At 43.2% G+C, this 20,695-nt stretch overlaps 1 long non-coding RNA gene across 3 annotated transcripts in view; it reads right to left on the minus strand.

The window, feature by feature from the left end:
• LOC149746817 (uncharacterized) overlaps positions 1 to 18,569 on the minus strand; it is a 217,372-nt gene extending 198,803 nt beyond the window's left edge. For all 3 annotated transcript variants that reach the window (XR_016388640.1, XR_016388639.1, XR_016388641.1), the window contains exon 1: positions 18,322 to 18,569. This is a non-coding gene — a long non-coding RNA (uncharacterized LOC149746817). The remainder of the gene's footprint in view (positions 1 to 18,321) is intronic.
• Positions 18,570 to 20,695: the final 2,126 nt, after the last annotated feature.

Genomic DNA, 20,695 nt, shown 5'->3' on the forward strand with positions numbered 1-20,695 from the left:
AGTAATGACACTAATAATTCACTAATAATGCATTTTACCTCAAAGTCTATTTTGTTTGATAATAATCTGGCTGTCCAGCAGTCTTCCTAATTGTATTTGACAGGAATGTATTTTTTCACCCTCTTTCAACCTTTCTGTTCTTATAAATGTTTTGTGAAAACATCATAGTGCTAGATTTGTTTTATTTTCCCATCTGTTTTTCTGACAATCTTTTAAATTGTAAGTCCAGTTTATTTCTTGTTTTTGAGATTAATGAAATACTTTAACTTGTTTCTGCCATCTTTTTAATTTTTGTCTCTCCCTTTCTATGCATCATTTATTCTGCTTCTGTACCTTTCAATGCCTCTTTTTTCTTCTTTTTTGGTCTTCATTTTGAATTGACAGAGGATTTTTGTTTGTCTTCATACCACTTTTCCATTTATCACCTTTATGAGCTTGGAAATTAAAGCACCCTAAACCTATTCTTTTAGTGACTCCTTTGAAATTGTACTATGTATATTTAACTTAAAGTCTAATAATAGATTATACCTTAACCTCTTTGCCAAAAATACAAGGACTTCAGGGCAGATTTACTATCCTTTCCCTAATATCATTAACAACCTTTTAGTTGACAAGTGCTTTCATTCTGGGTCATTTTTTTTTTCTTTTTGTTTTTTGCGGTATGCGGGCCTCTCACTGTTGTGGCCTCTCCCGTTGTGGAGCACAGGCTCCGGACGCGCAGGCTCAGCGGCCATGGCTCACGGGCCCAGCCGCTCCACAGCATGTGGGATCTTCCCGGACTGGGGCACGAACCCGTGTCCCCTGCATCGGCAGGCGGACTCTCAACCACTGTGCCACCAGGGAAGCCCCATGGGTCATTTTTAAGGACAAAAATTAATCATTATTCACTTATCTTGAAACACTTAAATTTACCATTTTCCTGGCTCACCATTCCTTTTTACCTCGCAATCCTTCTGCAATCATTTTTCTTCTTCCTGAAATATACTTTTCAGAGGGTTGTTTAATGCTAACTTAATGGTGGTAAATCCTATGCATTTTTATCTGAAAATCTCTTTACTTCTCTCTCACTTTTAAAAGATTATTTTGCTAGGTACAGAATTCTAAGATGACATTTATTTTCTTTTGTGAAGATGTTATTCTACTATCTTCTGTATTCTATCATGGCCTTTGGGACATCTACTCTCTGTCTGTCTTTACTAATGATCTATATTTTTCTCTGCCAACTTTAAAATCTTCTCTTTGGCATTAGTATCTGAAGTTTCATTAATCTGTGTCTGGAAATGGAATCTATATTTTCATCTCTTTCAACATTCTGGAAAATTCTCAGCAATTATCTCTTCAAATATTGCTTTTTATCCACTCTTCCCTTTCTTTCTAGAATCTCTTAAGACTTGTTGTATTACTTCTCATTCTATTCTCCCTCTTAAATTTCCTGCCATATTTTCCATCTCCTTTCTCTGTGTGTATACAGAGAGAGTGTGTGAGTAATTTCTTCAAACATATCTACCAGTAATATTCTCTTTACGTGTGTCAAGCTCACTGTTCCTTTATCCCACTGAAGTTTTTCTTTTTTCTCCCAACAATTATAGTCTTCATTTTTAGAAGTTCTATTTTGTTTTTCCCTGAATCTCCTTGATCATTCCTGATGTCTCCTATTGCTTCCTCTGAGTGGTAAGGGTTAATGTGTCCAAAGCAGATTCCCTGAAAGCTGGTCTCCTAGAAAAGGACTTGGCTGCCTGAAAAGTTCCGTGGAAACCAGCCACCAGCTCATTGCTTAAGGCAATCAATCCTAGTCAGCCTCAAAGTTTGGCCTGTAGCCCTCTGACCATGCCAGGGGATGGGCTACACTTCCTCATCCATGAACACTGAGTTGACAGTCCAGCTCTGGAGCCAAAGTTCTGCCACATCATATTGCTATTGTATCCCTTCCCAAAGCATGCAGCTTAAAGCCCCTCAGCCCAAGGTCAGGGTCCTTCTTGTGATGTCTGGCTCTATGCTACCCTTAATCTATGCATTTTACCCAATAAACACTGCTGCAATGAGACAATGCCAAGTCTTCAGGTCAGCTGCCCTCCAGCTGCTGGCCCTCAGTTTGGTACCCACTCATAGGTCAAGATGCTGCTGTTGGCATTTGCTCCCCTGATAACCCTTTTCCTCCTGCTAACTCACTACTCAGAGTCACTCACAGTTTGCTCCTTTGGGGAAAGCAGGGAGAGAAAATCCCCTCCATCCTCTGAGCTAAGCAATTCTTCAAAAAGTAGGTCTTATTTAGAATCGTTTTTCAGTAGGAAGATCCCCCCAGAGTATCTCAGCCTCATACTGGTAGAACAGAAGTCTAGGGAACACCTTAAAATTCATTCTAGTTGTGAAGCCTGAAATGCAGCGGTGGTCCCAATATGGCACCCATCAGATCTTCGGTCTCTACTAGGCATACCCACCTTGTCCCCCACATACACTCTGACTTTATAGCAAAACCAAAGCCAGAGGTTGGCTTCAGCACCCTCCCCTCCATCTCTGACATCCATTTTTCAAAGTTTCTCAGGTGCTGGTGAGGCTGCTGGGATCTAAAAGATTCTTGGAAGCTGTTGTTCTCAACCCTGCCTGCAGGTTAGAATCATGGGGGAGCTTTTTTTTTTTTTAAGATTTTTTTGATGTGGACCATTTATAAGTCTTTATGGAATTTGTTACAATATTGTTTCTGTTTTATGTTTTGGTTTTTTGGCCGTGAGGCATGTGGGATATTAGCTCCCCGACCAGGGATCGAACCCACACCCCCTGCATTGCACGGTGAAGTCTTAACTCCTGGACCACCAGGGAAGTCCCCATGGGGGGAGCTTTTAAATATCCCAGCGCCCAGGCAGCACCCCTGATCAATTGCATCATGATCTATGTGTGTGGGACCCACACATCAGCATTAGGATGCAAAGATAAATAATTCACAGTGCTGGTCCTAGATGAACTCCTCCACCAGAGGTGGACACAGATAAGCAGACTAGCAAAATAACGTGACCTAGCCCATATAAGAGAGCTGAAGGAGATCAGAAAATGCCATCCCAAAATATGTCACTTTGCCATATGGATTATTTAGAGTTGAAGTCATTTGAAAATAAACAGGTGCAGAAAGAAGCCTTCTCAGAACGTCCCTTATCTGAATAAAAGCAGAAATTTCTGAGAAGTGAGGACTGCCATAAATCTCCTTCCCCTGTTGTTTTACCACCAGGAAGAAGATGGAAAGTCAGCTGCAAGATAAGTCTGCACAAACAACCCTTACTAAAATAACCCTTATCTTCCATTAGTTTCCCCATATATTTATTTACCTTCCCATAATTTACCATCCCTAGAAGCCCAAATCCCCCTTCCCTTTGTGCAGTCACTTCTCCACAATTTATTGCCCTTTGTTAAGATGGTATATAAGCTTCTGAGTCTAACCACTTTTTTGGGTTTTTACTTTTTTCTTGTAAAACCCCAATGCAAGTAAAAATATTAACAACAATTTTTAAAAATATGTCTTTTCTCTTGTTAATATGCCCTTTGTTGATTTAATTTTCAGGCCCTCAATCACTGAACATGAGAAAGTAGAATAAATATTTTTCCTCCCCTACAGAGCTGTGTATATGTATTAGGAGCAGAGAAAAAGGAGTGATTACTTCTATGAAAGGATGAGGGGAGAAAGGTCAGAGCCAGATTCACAGGGGAGGGAGGAGAGGCCCGTGCTGTCTCTTGAAGATAAAATAGAAGTTTGCCAAGTGGAAAGAATTCCAGGCAGAGGGCACAGCAAAGTACAGAGGCATGAAAGAGCAGAATGTCTCAGGAAGCATCAAGCATTCCACTACGGGTAGAGAATGTGGTATATATTGGAAAGCCTCTTAGAAAGATATGAAAGTCATGATCAAAAAGCTCAGACTTTATTCAGAAGGCAATGGAGAAATACTGATGGATCAAAAACAGTAAGGGACTTGCTTGCATGTGCATTTTAGGAAGATGTAAGGAGATGACACCCCTGCTACTGTCCATGTTGCTCCTGTCATGAGACCAAACTCTTTTTTTTTTTTTTTTTTGCGGTACGCGGGCCTCTCACTGTTGTGGCCTCTCCCGTTGCGGAGCACAGGCTCCGGACGTGCAGGCTCAGCGGTCATGGCTCACGGGCCCAGCCGCTCTGCGGCATGTGGGATCCTCCCGGACCGGGGCACGAACCCGTGTCCCCTGCATCGGCAGGCGGACTCTCAACCACTGCGCCACCAGGGAAGCCCCAAACTCTCATTTTTGAATGTAGTTTTATGCTGAGACTGCAGGGCCAGGCCACACCCTTCTAGGTGAGGGGTGCCGTTACTCAGAAGGGAGTGAAGTCCCAGTCTCACTCCTCTTGAGAAGACTGAGATTCTAGGCCAGGAATTAAGGACTTAGGAGTTTATTGTGAGGTCAAAGGAAAAGGAGATCCCTAGACATGCTTGAAGAACTCGTTGCCTCAAGAGGAAAGAGGTCTCTGCCCCGGTTCAGGAGCACAGAAGCCAGCAGGGAGCACCACAGGTCTCACCAGGTCACTGAGCATCTCCAGTAACCAGTACAAAATGGCTCCTTGTATTGTCATCCCCTGTTTTTCTCATAAAGAGAAAAGGTTTTTTAAGTGCTGACATGTCAGTCCCGGTCTCAACTGTGAGATGAAAAATTAAACAAAGGGTCCATGTCCTGAAGTGGCAGAGGGAAAGTGAGCTGTGAACGTAGCAGAGGTAGCAGCCATGATTGATGGCATCCCCCGGGAGAGGGGGCATATGAAGTCCAGATAACACTCCCCTCTGCCCCCAAGAACCTCTTCCACCATTCACTAGGTGGACTGGAGTGTCACTTTATTAAGAAAGATCAGGGGTCTTCAAAGTAGGAGCTATGGACAACAAGGGACAAGCCTGGAGTCAGGAAACTCCATTAGGAAGATCCACATCCAGTTAAGAAATGATGATGACCTAAGACAGTGAGCATGGAGAGGAAGAAGAAGACACACTTAGGAGGTAGACTCCACAGGGCATAACGAAATGGGCCAGATGCCAGGAGCGCAGGGGAGAGTAATGATCTTGCAAACTAGGATCAAGGGAGCATGCATGGGAAGCAGCAGGAAAAGCTCCTGAAGAGAGTGGAAGGAAATGATCGACGCAGCATTTTCTGGTCCATAGCACCAACCTTAAAAAATGTGATGGGGTGCAGACTTGGCAGGAAATACAGGAGCCCACTCCTCTGAATGATGAGGACAAAAGTCATGCCCATATTTATATCTGCCAGGGCCCAGCTTGCTGCTGAATACATGTTTAATAGACAAACAGAAGAAAAGGGAACTTCATATTTAATGGAAACATATCAGTGCAGCAACAGTGAGCCTGCTGCCTGGTAAGAGCCAGGACCCAAATCAGTCTTGCTCCCAATCCTGTGTTCTTTCCACCATCCAGTGCACTGGGGGGATTCAGTTTGGTTTTGGTTTTTGTTCTTGTTTTTCCAGTTTTTTTTTAAAATTGGGGATGGTCTCAGTTTTGTTTAACCAGCACTGTTCTCCTAATGAGGGCCATATGCCACATGGCAAACAAGGTATATGTGTAAGGAAACTGAAGCTCAGAGGGGCCAAGTGTCACACAGCTAAGCAGGGTATGAACCTGAACTCACACCCTCGCCTGTCCTGTTCCAAGCCCATGTTCTTTCCACTGTGAAAGGCAGGTTCAAATCATGCCTTGCTAAGCTTCTACTAGTCACTGTGTCAGCCTTGATTTCCTTGTCTGCAGTGCCTGCCTCACTGTCTGCCTCTCATGCCTCACAGTGCTGGGCACACACACAAAGACCGTGGTGCAGCCTCTGGTCCAGAGTAAGTGTGCCAACCCACTGGTGCTCGTGGGAGGCGGAATAATGGCCTCCAAGGACCACAGTCCTAATGCCCAGAACCCGTGGCTGTGTTGGGTTACATGGTAAAAGGGACTTTGCAGATGTGGCAAATTAAGGACCTTGGGATGGACCTGGATGATCCTAGATTATCCAGGTGAGCCCAGTGTAATCACAAGAGTCCTTAAAAGTAGAAGAGGGACTAAGAAGTAAGGCATAGAGTTGAGGGAGAGAGTGAACGATCACTGAGTGAGTTGCCAGGGACCCTTCCTCACAGGGTTTGGACGGGCCATCAGGTCAGGCTCAAGGTGAGTAGCCGAGGATGCAGGAGAAACTGAGGTAAGCAAACAGCACAGGTACGTGGTGTGAGGACATCCCTCCAGCTAGGAAGACAGCATCTATCATTGAAACTGCCAGCCCACAGGTCGCAGGTTCTGTTTAGTTCAGCCCACACAGTGAAGCACTTTCTTTTTTTTTTTTGCCTCAAAACAAAAGGATTTAGTAACAGAAAAAATGTCTCCACAGTTAAGTGTCTGTCAAAATTTTAGAATTATCAAAACTGTTCAAATGCTCAAATCAATGTCATACACTAAGCTAGTAAAACTTGTCTTTGTAGCTGCAAACTGAAAAAGTCACCCACTTATATTTATGATCACACAAACCACCTTATTTTCTCAAGGTTCAGCTTAAAGCAACATTTAATAGACGAGTTCAAAACGGAACACTTGCTTTGTTTTAACACAGCTGTGCTCAGACGTCTCCATTATGTCCTCAGAAACCATCCTGGACTAAGCCAATTCAAAAAATACAGTTCAAAGCAGCGTCCCACTAGCCGCCTGAAGGTATCCTTGGAGATACTGGAGCGCTTCTGCATTGAGGCTTTTGCTCACCATTGAGGGAACCCTTCCTGGACAGGCAGCAGACGAAGTGTTTTTTATTTTTAATTAGCTGCCAAAGTTAAAAATTGGAAGATTTCATGTAAAACTCCAGGCAGGCTGTCAACACAGGCTCACATTCCATGAAACAAGAGTGAGCTGGAGAGCAGAGGCTCCCTTTTATAGAGACTATCGCTCACTACCCACCTGTACACCTGCCTGGCCCCGGAGGCTTGAGGGCTCAGCCCCGATGTTGGGAAGCTGTGGAAGTGGTGAAGAGTGGCCAGGAGGGGGCAGCTGAAAGCCAGACTGTGAGGTGTTTCAGTTGCCCACTGAGTAGTCAGGAGACACTGGTATTGCCTCCTGTTCTCATACCTTTCATAAAATGTGATTGGAAATCAAGAAACGGGACCGGTGGGGAGCACAGGAGAGATCTCCACTCTGTAAGTGGCTGAGAGGCAGTAAAGGCCTTTGGAAAAAGCAGGGCCCAGTTTACCTGTAGGAGGCCAAGCTGGCCCAGCCCCTTTCCTTCTGTTCTAGGCTGGGAGGGCCCCAGAAGAGGTTACTGCTCAGTAAACCCATCCTCCAACCTACACACAAATAGCACGTGCTGTCATGGGTGGAACTGTGTCCTCCAAAGTTCGTACGTTTAAGTTCTTACCCCCAGTACCTCAGAATGTGCCCTTATTCAGAGTTAGGGTCTTTACAGAAGTAACCAGGTTACAGTGAGTTCATTAGAGCAGGTCCTGATCCCACGTGACTGGCATCCCTATAAAAGAGAGATTTGGAGACAGACCCTCACACAGGGAGAACGCTGTGAACACGAAACCAGCCACCTACAAGCCAGGAAGAGAGGCCTGAACAGATTCTCCCATACAGCCTTAAAAGAAACGACACCCTGATCCCAGACTTCTGGAGCCAGAAGACAATACACTTCTATGGTTTATATAGAAGTTCAATAATTCTGGCTCCAGGACCCCTGTTTATTACCTCTCTTTAGCTTCTCACTGTGCCCCTTCCCAGGCTATCAAGAGCTAGCCAGCTTCCCAAGGGCTGATGACATATTTTTTTTGAAATTCAACTGAGGAAGAGTGTAGCTGTCATTTGTGCTGCTCACCAAATATTTCTAATTCTCCACTCTTCCAGGGGGCCTGGAGCACCACACTTCCCAGCTCCCGTATTAGTCAGGCAAAAAAAAAAAAGGTCAGGTATGACCACATGACTGGATGGGGACAATGAAATCGGAGCAGAGGTTTCCTGCATCATTTCCAGGAGGAAAGGTTAAAGGGCCCGTGCACATGTCCCTACACCCCTTTTTCCCACTGTGGTGGCCTTGGAAATACATGTTGAGATGGATAGGGTCTCCGGGTAGCCCAACAGTGTGAATGGACTTAATGCCACTGAATTGTACATTTGTAAATGGTTAAGATGATAAATTTCATCTTATGTGTATTTTGCCACAATTAAATTTAAAAAAAACAAGGTAGGTCCCTGTATGACTACAATCAGCAAAGCTCCCTGGACTGTTTGCATGAGCTAGAAATAAACTTCTGTTGGTTAAACCACTGCGATTTGGGGATTGCTTGCAATCTTGCTGCGTTTTACTGAACACAGTAGATTTAGCTTCTGTAATTCCTCTTGAAAACTCTAGTATTTAACCACAGTTAAAACTCTTACTCTTAAATAGTAGTTTAATTCTCCTGTTTATTAGTTACTACAAATAACACACTTAAGAATGAGAACAGCGGTTTTTGGTTTCAATACTTTCTGATAGCATTTTTGTTAGATTTTTAAATCACTCCAACAACAAAAAGTAGAGGTAAAACGCTACCCTAACATCAAGGCTTAAAGCTACATTGCAATCTAACGGTTACAAAACTCTTTTACCTGTGTTTGTCATGTGCCCCACTAAACAAGCTGAGCTAGGAATCATGCCTTATTACCCCCAACCAAGAGCTGAGAGCACTGAGGTCCAGAGGGACCAGGAGGTGACAGAAGCAGGACTAGAGCCCAAGTTCAAGGGGCCAAGGGCTTCCCTCTCTGTGCCTCACTCATTAGGAGCACTGCAGAGACTATGTTTTCATCCCATTTCTAAACAGCAGTGCCCTATAGTTAAGACAATATAGCCAGCAGTAAGAACTAAAAGTACTTTAATCCAAATTATAGCAATATCTTGCAAAGCTTAGCACAGCATTACAAATAGCTCATTGAACCAAGGCAGTTTGTTTGCAGGGTAAGCAAGCAGATTTTCCGCACAATACAGCAGTGCAGCTGGCAAGAGCAGGCGCTAAGATAAAGGATGAGGTGGGGCGTAAAGGGAGCTCATTTAGCAGTAAGTAGTAGACTCTAATGAAATTGCATTTTGGCCCTGTCATCATCCTTCTGAGAAAATTCCCCTCAAGGTTTTCCATTTGAATCCTGGGCATATTTATGAAGATCAAAATAATGGCTTTTTAAAATTAATTATGTGAATTTGTAGCTCAACAACACTGGGTGAAAGGCGGGTGTTGTACCCCATGCCTTGTTACAGCTGTACATCACACACATCAAAAGCCCAGGACGCTCGTGAGAGCACATTCCCTGCGACATCAAGCCCCAAGCAGCCGGGACAGACGGTGGAAAGAGTGCACAAGATCAGTCCCCAAAGTTGTTGTGACAGCTTAACTGTATTACAGTGCTCGGATAATCCCATTTATTTGGCTTTCTCCTCTGAGTGAACGCTGGCCCCCAGCACAGCTATTACCAGGATTAAGATTCACAACTCTGATGGTTCCTCTTGCCCGCTCTAATACCAGCTCTGCTCAAAAGCCCTGGGAACTGTGCCTCGGCCATCAGACTTGCCCCTAGCCTTCGGCATGCTGAGACCCAACAGCGGCTAACTAATTGCAATTAAAATCTGCCACGTGAGTGGAAGAGAATAACATAAATTAATCAGTACATTAGCAGAATTACATTTAAATGTTCAAGTGTGCATTCAACATAGTGGGACATTTTAAATTACAAAGCAAAGTACTTCATTATGGATGCTGATATTTTAATGAGGAAATGTGATGTTTGGTTAAATAGGAATACAATATAGAGACTTCCTTAAAATTAGCATCAATGATGCATTTTTCATTCAAAAGACAAGTTGTGGTCTGTGTAATTCCTGCATATCAATGTGGAAAAATTGCCTGGAGCTGTGGAAACAGTTGAACATCTCATTCTCTGAAGACTTAATAATTTCAGCTGTACTAACTAGCACTTTATGTAAATTGTCAGATAAATCACAGCAATAAATACAGGTTTTAGAAGAACAGAACAGTATGCCTATCCTTAATTTATTCAATCATCAATTCATGTATGCTGAAGCTAAGGGATATGAAAGATTAAACGTTTCAGGCGGAAAAAAAAAAGGAAAAGAGGAGAAAATGTCTTTGATAGCCATATGGAAGGAGACTCCAGAGTAAAGGTCCCATCCAATTTTACAGAAATCTTGCATATTAAAATCACTCTATAAAAAAAAATCACTCTATGATGCATCTAAATATAAAAGATGGGTTACAATTTTGCTGTCTGTTTTCAAGTACACAGTCAAAGCTTAGTAATCAACATATACACCGGAGTTTTAAAAAGACTTCCTTATAAAATCATTATCGTATTTAATTGCATAAAACATAGAATTTAGGCCATGCACATATATTTAAAGGACTGCGTCTGGTCGTCTTTATAATTTGTATGTATCACTTGAAGCTTACAATGTCAGAGGCACAGATCCAAAGATAAATGATAGAAGCTGCCAGACACTTGGCTTGCTAGTCCTGTCACTGGTTAGAGATGGGGCAAGCCAAAATGGGATTTTGTCTTCTTCAGGGCTGGCCTCTGATTTTATTAGCTGTGAGATGAATTCTTGCCGGTTTCTGTGATATATCAAACCCAGGGCAGAGCAGGATTTTGGCTGCGCCGCGCAGCTTGCAGAATCTTAGTTCCCTGACCAGGGATTGAACCTAGGCCCCCCCCCCAGCAGTGGAAGTGCCGAGTCCTAACCACTGGACCGCCAGGGAAGTCCCAGAGCGTGTTTTAACAACAAAGAATACACACAGGACCACACCATTTACTGTATATATGAAATACGTGTATTTATTTACAAGTATCCAAGCAAATACAGACCAGAAATGGACATCACAAATAAGCAATGCCAAACACAGACCAAATGAAAATGCAAATAAAACCCGTCTTCCATGATATCCATTCTCAGCGTTGGAATCACTGCCCACTCCCCACTAAGCCCCACTCATGATCCTCTGTTAAAATTGCCCTATTAAGCATGACTTTGCTTCTCTTTCGCAAAGAACAGCAGGTCCTAGCTGGCTCCTTCCTTGGGTTTCAGCAGAGTTTTTCTCTTTCCAAAGAAATCTTTCTCCTTAAACAAAGGCTTTCCTGAGTGTAATCACTCCTGTGGTTGACTTTCCTCATGATAATGTCATCATTTTGCCCCAGCTGATAGGAAGCCACCTTCTCCCAGGTAAGTTAGAGCACAGCTTGGCAACCTGACATCTATAAATATACCAGCTCACTTAGAAGCACAACCACTGACAATGTTGGATTTTACTTGAGCTCAGTGATCCTGGAAAACAGTGAAGGTTCAGAAATCCCCACACTCTTTGGCTTGCTGCGAAGCACTCCCCTTCCTCACGACTTTCTAAGACTCATGAATGCCTTCCTTGTTTTCCTAGGACAAGGCCAGACACAGACCCTTCAATTCCAACAGTTGGCCTCATATAAGACTAGCTGAACTGCTTGTGCCCAATGATAAAAATGCTTTTTAACCAAACTTTGGTTAAGCTTCACTCCTTCCTCCAGGCCCTGAATGTTGGACCATCCTTGGCCTGAGCAGCAGATGGCCCCTCTGGAGAACTGGCTGGCCTCTGGGTCAGATATTCTCTGATCCATCATCCCATCACTTCCCCGACACCCGATCCTTCTAGACTTGATTACTCCTCTCTGTAAGAGAAAAAACCTTTTTGCCTAACTCTTGAGACACTTACAGATCTTATGCTTATAGCATTCCCCCTGCCCCCCACTCCTGCACTCCTTTGGAATAAAGTCTCTCCCTACTAAGTACAGACTTGTGTTTTATTTGACATCAATAGCCAGTGGTGTCTAAGTGCCTCAGCTGCATGCAAAGAAGTCTCATTCTATTCCACGTGAATTACGAGTACTAAACCTCAGAATGAACCGAGGGTACTGGAAATTACTACAGACAATGGGATTTTCTTAGGTACTATAAGAGTTAAAAGCTCATTATTTTTGTTGACCTGCAAACACAGCAGCCAACCTTCTACACCAGTCTCCACTCACAACAGCCTGAGTCTAGTCTGAACAAAGAATTAGAAAGGAGTGAGTGTGTCTGCCATTCCACAGCTCCCATCAGGGTAAGAATGAATCCTGAACAGTTGGAAGGAAAGTAGGCACAGTGGGACTTTGTATATTAATATGGCAAAGCTCCAAAGCAGGTGTAGGAACACTGATAGTTACAAAAGCTATCATTTCTTTATGGTCTTAAGCCTACTAACTAAAGTGTTAGTTATGAAACTTGCACTTGTGTCTGCATTCATAGGTATGTCTATAAATTATGCTTCTTTTATTTTTATATTCCACAAATATATATAGAAATATTCTCAGGAAAAATAATAATATTAGGGCACATAATTTCCTCAGTCTACTAATTAGAATGGAGTATTTCATCTCCTCCAGAAATAGCCAAAAGTGAAACCAAAACGAAATGGAAACCAAAGCTAAGAATGCTTTCCATATAGTAAGCTGGAAGTTGGCTGTGTCCACTGGTTTGGGCTTAATAACATGATACCATTTTCCCATGAGTCTGTATTTCTTGTGAATTCCATTTTTCACCAAGGGCAAGAAATGATATTGAGCAAAGGCAAAATTTTAAAAAGATAAGTTCTGGTGACATTTATCTTTTCTCATCTTTCCAGTAGAAATGTTATACCACATACACCATTTTAATAATCCAAAACAAAGCCCTGTGTGGTAAAATAAACAAAGAAAAAAGCCACTGGATTCCATTTTCAGGGCCCATGGGAATGACAAAAGAGGTATGACAACACTTCAGAACATAGTAAAAAATTTGTTACCGAGAGCAAAAAATAGGCAGATGGTGAATGAGAATCATATACATAAATTAAAAGTTTTTTGCTGTGTGGAGCTTCATTTCAAGTTAAACTTCTCAATAATTAAAGTTCTCTTTACTGTAAACATTTTTGTGGACAGGGCGATATTCACTTTCTCCTCACCCTTTTTCCTTAGTGGGGTAGGCAGTTGGATGCAGAGAGGAAGATAAAAGCTCTTTGACGCAGCCCAAGATCAGGAAAAAGATTTGGGAAATACCTAGTTTCACTCACCCAGGCAACAAAATTTTATAAAAAGATCCCAAATAATCCACAGAGGCACAAAGTTCTGACGACTTTCAGGACCCTGATTCTAGCTCACCCCCTGCCCTTATGGTAGTCACCAATTCCATTTTTTGACTAAGCTGGTTCTGTTTGCACGCAAGAGTCTTTAACACATACCTGCTGCGTGATTATTTACTGTACTAACTACTACCTAGCGCTTTCTATATGCCAGGCACTCAAAGTGCTCTTGGTACACAACCAACCGAAGGGAGGACTGACCGTTCCTGTTCTACAGACGGGGTATCTGAGGTTTAAAGAGGTTAAGTAAATTGTCCGAAGTCACTCACCTATGAAGAAAGGGAGTAAGGACATAGACTCAGGACCATCTGGCTCTTAATCACTCTGCTACCCAGCTTCCCAGGACAGCAGGCCCAGGTCTTGAACCTCATGGATGTATAGGAGATGCACTTCTTCACTGGTTTCCCTACACTCCCTTGTCTCAGCTTCCATAGCTGACTAACCCAGCATAACACACACACACAGAATAACACAGTGTTGATAAGGTTGCAGTTGGTTCTTGGATTAGGATCAGCTTTATTTCTTTGGGTTGACAGTCCACCTCTGCAGTAACTCATTGTGTATAGTTTAGCTATCAGAAGACACTATTTCCCCCTCTTTTTGCAACTTCTTGCTCAAAATACCTTAAGGTCGTTTCCTTTTGTCCTTTTTAACAGTGACATGGGAGAAGCAACACACCTACAGAAAGATTAATGTGCTTACAGTAAGCTGGGTGTTATAAAATCGAACTGTACCCACCCCCAAAAGACATGTCCTAATACCTCGCACCTATGAATGTGATCTTACTTGGACATAGTGTCCTTTCTGATGCAATTAGTTAAAATTAAGTCATAACGAGTAAGTGGGCCTTGAATCCAATATAACTAGCATCCTTATAAGAGGAGGAGAGTGCCATGTGAGGACAGAGACACACAGGGAGAAGATAGTCATGGGAAGACAGAGGCAGATGTTGGAGTGATGCTGCCACCAGCTGAGGAATTCACAGGGCTACCAGAAGCTAGAAGAGGCAAGGAAGCATCCTCCCCTACAGGTTTCAGAGAGACTATGGCCCTCTGACACCTTGATTTCAGACTCCAGAACTATGCCTCCAGAACTGTGACAGAATAAACGTTTGTTGTGTTTTTGCTTTTGTTTTTTTTTGTGGTATGCAGGCCTCTCACTGCTGTGGCCTCTCCCGCTACGGAGCACAGGCTCCGGACGCACAGGCTCCAGCCGCTCCATGGCATGTGGGATCTTCCCGGACCAGGGCACGAACCCGCGTCCCCTGCATTGGCAGGCGGACTCCCAACCACTGCACCACCAGGGAAGCCCACGTTTGTTGTTTTAAGCCACAAAATTTGTGACACTTTGCTATGACATCCCTAGGAAACTAATACACAGGGTGATTTAGAAAGGCTGGAGGCAGGTACATTAGTTTGCAGGCTTTTGAATTTGACAGTCCCTATATGAGATGAAAGGCACCAAGCTCTGGGCCAAGGTGGTTATGGGCAGTGAGAATAGAAAATTTATTGACTAAGAGGATCTCCACCCATTAAATCATCAAGAAAAAACTTTGCTTTAATAGCTATTCAAATAGAAATTGGCAAGAGCAAGCACTTGAGTTAAGAATGCCCTGGAGGCTTCCCTGGTGGCGCAGTGGTTGGGAATCTGCCTGCCGATGCAGGGGACGCAGGGGACGCGGGTTCGTGCCCGGGTCCAGGAGGATCCCACATGCCGCGGAGTGGCTGGGCCTGTGGGCCATGGCCGCTGGGCCTGCGCATCCGGAGCCTGTGCTCCGCAGCGGGAGATGCCACAGTGGTGAGAGGCCCGCGTACCGCAAAAATAAAAAAAGAATGCCCTGGAAGTCAAACTGGAGAGTCACCTCAATTGCTGTCTACCAGCAAAGATAAAGACATAGTGCATTTATTTGATTTCTGCTCACAAATTAGACAAAGCATGAGAATTTGATAAAATTTAAAACCTAAAGAAATAGAATTGGAGGAATTAGATAATATAATCCAAAATTCTTATAAATGGGGGAAGAAAATAAGATCCTGAGGAGTTGGGTCTCATAAAGTTTACAGACCTAGATGGACACAGAGCCAAGTGGCCTCCAACCCCAAGTTCAATGCTGATTCTTAACAAGCATGAAGAGGGGACCTGGGAAGCCTGACATCAGCAAGATGGCAAAACAGGAGATTCCAGCCCTCATACCTCCACAGAAACATCAATTTTGACAACCATCCAGAGACATACTTCTGTGAGAACCTGGGAGTCCAGTGGAGAGGTTCCAAAGCCCTGTATAAGCGAAAAATTCACAGAAATAGAATAAACGATCCTAAAATTCATAAGGAACCACAAAAGACCCTGATAGCCAAAGCAACCTTGAGAAAGAACAAAGATGGAGACATCACACTTCCTGATTTCAAATTATATTACAAAGTTGTTGTATGGTACTGGCATAAAAACAGAAACACGCACCAGTGGATCAGAATAGACAACCTAGAAATAAACCTATGCATATGGAGTCAACTAGTCAGCAAGGGTGCCAAGAATACACAATGGGGAAAAGATAATCTCTTTGTGTCTCTTTGTTGTTGGGAAAACTGGACAGCCACGTGCAAGAGAATGAAACTGGACCTTTATCTTACACCATATCTTACACAAAAATCAACTCAAAATGAATTTAAGACTTAAATATAAGACCTAAAGCCATAAAACTCCTAGAAGAAAAGAGAGAAGAAAACCTCCTTGACAATCGTCTCAGCAATAATTTTTTTGCATATGACACCGAAAGCACAGGCAACAAAAGCAAAAATCAACAAGTGGGACTACACCAAACTACAAAGCTTTTGCACAGCAAACCATCAACAAAATGAAAAGGCATGGGAGAAAATACTCACAAACCATATATCTGATAAGGGGTTGACATCTAAAATATATAAGGAACTCATATAACTCAATAACTAATAATAATAGTAATAATAATAACAATAATTTCATATAAAATTGGGCAAAGGAACCAAATATACATTTTTCCAAAGAAGACATACAAATGGCCAACAAGTACATGAAAAGGTGCTCAGCATCACCAATCATCAGGGAAATGCAAATCAAAACCAAAATTAGATATCACCTCACACCTGTTAAATGGCTATTATTAAAAAAAAAAGAAAGATAAGTACTGGAAAGGATGTGGAGAAATAGTGTGGTGGGAATTCCCACTATTGGTGGGAATGTAAATTGGTACAGCCATTATGGAAAACAGTATGGAGGGTCCTCAAAAGAATAAAAACAAAACTACCATATGACCCAGCCATCTCCCTTCTGGGTATTTAATCCAAAGAAATTGAAATCAGGATCTCAAACAGATACCTGCACTCCTATGTTTATTGCAGCATTATTCATAGTAGCCAAGATATGGGAACAACCTAAATGTCCATTAATGGATGAACAGATTAAGAAAATGTGGTATATACGTGCAATGTAATATTATTCAGTCTTTAAAAAGGAAATTCTGCCGTTTGTAACAACATGAATGGACCCGGAGGACATCATGCTAAGTGATATAAGCCAGACACAAAAAGACAAATACTGTATGATCTCACTTATATGTGGAATCTAAAATAGTCAAACTCACAGAAGCAGAGAGTAGGAGGATAGCTACTAGGAGCTGCAGGGGAGAGGTAAATGGGAAGATGTTGGTCTACATATACAAAGTTTTAATTATGCAAAAAGAGTAAGTTCTGGATATCTAATATGTAGCATGGTGACTACAGGTATACTTGAAATATGCTAAGAGGGTAGATTCTAAGTGTTTGCACCACAAAAAAAAAAATGGTAACTATGTGAGGTGATGGATGTTCACTATCTCACTAACTTCTCTGATTATTTCACAATATACAGATATATCAAATCATCAGGTTATACGCCTTAAATATATGCAATGAAAACAAAAACAGGAAGAGATTTTACAGACAGAAGTACACCAGGGTAAACCACCAAATCTTACCTGGTGGGGTGAAACTTCTAGAACTTCCTCACTTTCCTGATCACAGGAGGGGCAGGGATGGAATAACTCCAGAGTAAAATGTGAGAGTATTTTTCTTCCTTTGGGATGGGGGAGGGGGGTGATTCTCACCATATTTTCAGGGAAGGTAGTAACACCTTGTGTTTCTAACATTGTTTAAAATGTAGGTTTTATTATTATTCAGATATGATGAGGCCAACAGATCAGGAGATGATTATCATTGAAGAGATAGTTTGTTATACTTACAGAACCCAAGGTGTTGGGTGGGGGGGGGTTGTGCGGGGGGGGGCGGGGGTGAACATCCCATGGTGCGAGGCCATTCGGGGAAGAACTAGGGTTGGCTAGGAGGCCAAGAGAAAATGCGGGCAGGGCATAACGAAGTCAGTACGTATAGCAATCATGTTGCTTTAGGAATAAATGAAGGATAAGCTTACTACATAAAATAAAATCCAAACAATTCTCTTCGGTTAGTGTAAATTGCAAATACTTCCGATAATTCTGATAATAAAATGACGTGCACGCCGAACCCTGTTATAGTCACCATTCTAATGCATGTAGTATTTTATATCTCCTTCCTTGTAACTTTCAGAGAGAGCCATCTTACTCTTGTATACTTTTAGATGGTATTATATTACATATTGTTGAAACTTGGTAAGTAGAAATATATCAGCTGTAATTACATAGGCTCTGTGGAGAAAAATGTGGTTTCTGTGGGAAGGAACATGCAAGGCAAGGTAAGTGGGTTTCGGGCTGGCGGGTTTGAATAGTTTCTGCAGGCTCTGGGGTGCAGGGCTGTCTCCAGTTGTCCGGTACCGGCCCTGGGATGACAGGCAAATTGACAGTGGCCCCGACTGTAAGAGCTAAACAGAGGGCATGGCCAGGGGCATGGGCTCTGGAATGATTGCTTTGCATGTGAAAGGTACACTGACACATATCATTAGCTCTCTCTAGGAAGCGGCTAATCCCTCCGGGGCCAGCAAGGCCCCAAGATGTCAATTTAGCAAATTACAGAAAATAAAAAGGCAGGATTATTACAAACTGTCGCAGGCAAAGCCTATTAACAATTCTCGGGAAATAAAAGTGGAATCTGGGTAATAAAATAAAGTCTAACCTTTTTCTTTTCCGTCGTGTTTAATTTCGTTGATCACAGGGGGCCGCGCGCTGAGGCCTCGAACCGGGCCCTTCAGGCCCAAGTTGCCGGTGCAAAAATGGCTGCTCCGGCACCTCAGCTGGGCGGGCCGTGTGCAGAGAGGCTGTGCTGGGCGCCCAGCGCCTGCGCCTGCGCCTGCGTCTGGGCCGGGGCCTGCGCCTGCGCCTGCCCTGTGAGGACCCCGCCCCCTCCCTGCAGCTGAGATCCCTGTAAAGCAGCCCCACCCACTGCCTGCTGGCGAGGACCTGTTCTCTAGAGCGTGAGCTCGCGCCTCTCCATTCTCTGATCAGAGAAGGAAGCTTCCCTTTGCTTTTGACCCAAATTCGGGCTCATTCTGTTGGCTTGAATGACACCAGGCAAGAGAACCCTTATTGGGGAGTGACTTGGGAGGATCTGTAACAAAACATCTAAGCCCTTGCTGGTGGGCCCTCAGGAATGAACTGTTTGGTCAGCGGACCTGAAAGTGGAAGGATAGGACCCTGAGGGATGGGGAGAGGGGGTGATGAGAGTCAGGAATGGGGGACGGGTCTTGAATCTTTGGAAACTAGATACTTCAGCCCTATCCTGAGAACGCTCTGGGGAGCAGTAAGAGCCAGAACATGTGGACGAGGACGGGTGTGCAGAGCAGGGCAGGGAATCTTGCGGGAGACCAGCACCCATCCCAGCACCCTTGGGAATAAGTAAGGATGCCCAAACAATCAGGGTTGGCATCCTCCAATTTTTAAATAACTCAGCAGTAACGTGAGAGGAGATCTGTTTACCAAGTCAACAATCTGAGGAGTATCGGGTCAAAAAGAGTAACTCTTTTTGATCATCAGATTATTAATATGAATGTTTTCATCATTATAGACCTATCAGGGTGGTTCAGAGCAATCACATATTGATACGTAAAGGTTGGCCTATTAACTACTAAAATTAATTTTTTTAACATCTTTATTGGGGTGTAATTGCTTTACAATGGTGTGTTAGTTTCTGCTTTATAACAAAGTGAGTCAGTTATACATATACATATGTTCCCATATCTCTTCCCTCTTGCGTCTCCCTCCCTCCCACCCTCCCTATTAATTTTTAAGATTTTTTTTCCCCTCAATTTAAAATTCCCTTGTATTTAAAATAGTCCTTACTGGTTAGGTAAGAAAATCCTGGAGAATTGTCAGTGTCCTTGATGACATAAAGGTTTTTGCCCTCAGGATAATCAATCATTCCAAAATAGTCAGATGCTATGTTCCCATGCTGGTTACTGAGAACTCCCACATGGCACAAAGAACTCGTCAGAACACTGTGCTAAGGGACCTGACTAACCTTTAGCCTGGCTTCTACCTGTACTATGCTATATCCCTAAAGGTGACCCCAGCCCTCCACGCTGCGTTTTCATTCAAGAAAACACAATGCTGCTAAATTGAAAAATGTACTTTGTCCCAACCCACATTGCTAAATCATTACTAGTAATTCTCCACTTACTCTCCCTCTGCAATTTTCCATTTCCCCATCTCCCTCCTAGTCCCTTTTTGTTCCCTCCTTTTCACTTTCCCACAGACCCCACTTCCCCTTCTCTTTAAAAACTTCAGTCACCTTGTCTTAATTGGAGTTGAGCTCAGTTGACACTGCCGTCTCTCTTCCCTACTGACGTCATCTGAATAAAAGCTATCTTGCTGGGACTTCCCTGGTGGTCCAGTGGTTAAGACTCTGCAATTCCAATCAGGGGGCACAGGTTCAATCCCTGGTCAGGGAACTAAGATCTCACATGCTGTGCAGCCAAAAAAATAAAAAGCTGTCTTGCCACTAGCATTGAGCATCCAGGGCTGGTTTTCTTTGACATTGCTGGAATAAATTAACCAGAATCAGTCTCATCACCAAAATGTGGCTCCCTTTTTCCCTTATGCCCCTGCTATAAGCGACAGATCAAGAATGGAACCTTCTGGCAGAAATATCAGAAGAATGATAGCCTCAGGAGAGCACTGTTCCAGATATTCATGAGGCCATGACATCACTGTGAAGTGATGTCTCCACCTACCAGACTGTCCCTGGGACCAAGATAGGATTCCCAGCACTCCTATAGCCCAGCAGCAGGCAACTTTGTGACAGCCAACTGCTGACCCAAGATCCAGCAGAACATGAATCAACTGTGTAGGACTAACTGGGACTGAAAAGCATAACTTAACTGTGGTTAGTGTCATTTTTCTCACAGCTGTTGACCAGAAACAAATAGACTGCCAGATATTTCTCCGGCAAAGTTGAGTTTATTTGGGATCAGCAGAGAATTGCAATTCAGGGTCTGCAACCACTATGAGCTGTGTTCAAGTCCCCCGCACAGCACGGGAAGGAGAACTCTTTT

This window comes from Delphinapterus leucas, chromosome 18, assembly GCF_059928025.1.
Source record: "Delphinapterus leucas isolate spDelLeu-1000000601 "Yukka" chromosome 18, BTC_Dleu_Yukka2, whole genome shotgun sequence".
NCBI lineage: Eukaryota > Metazoa > Chordata > Mammalia > Artiodactyla > Monodontidae > Delphinapterus > Delphinapterus leucas.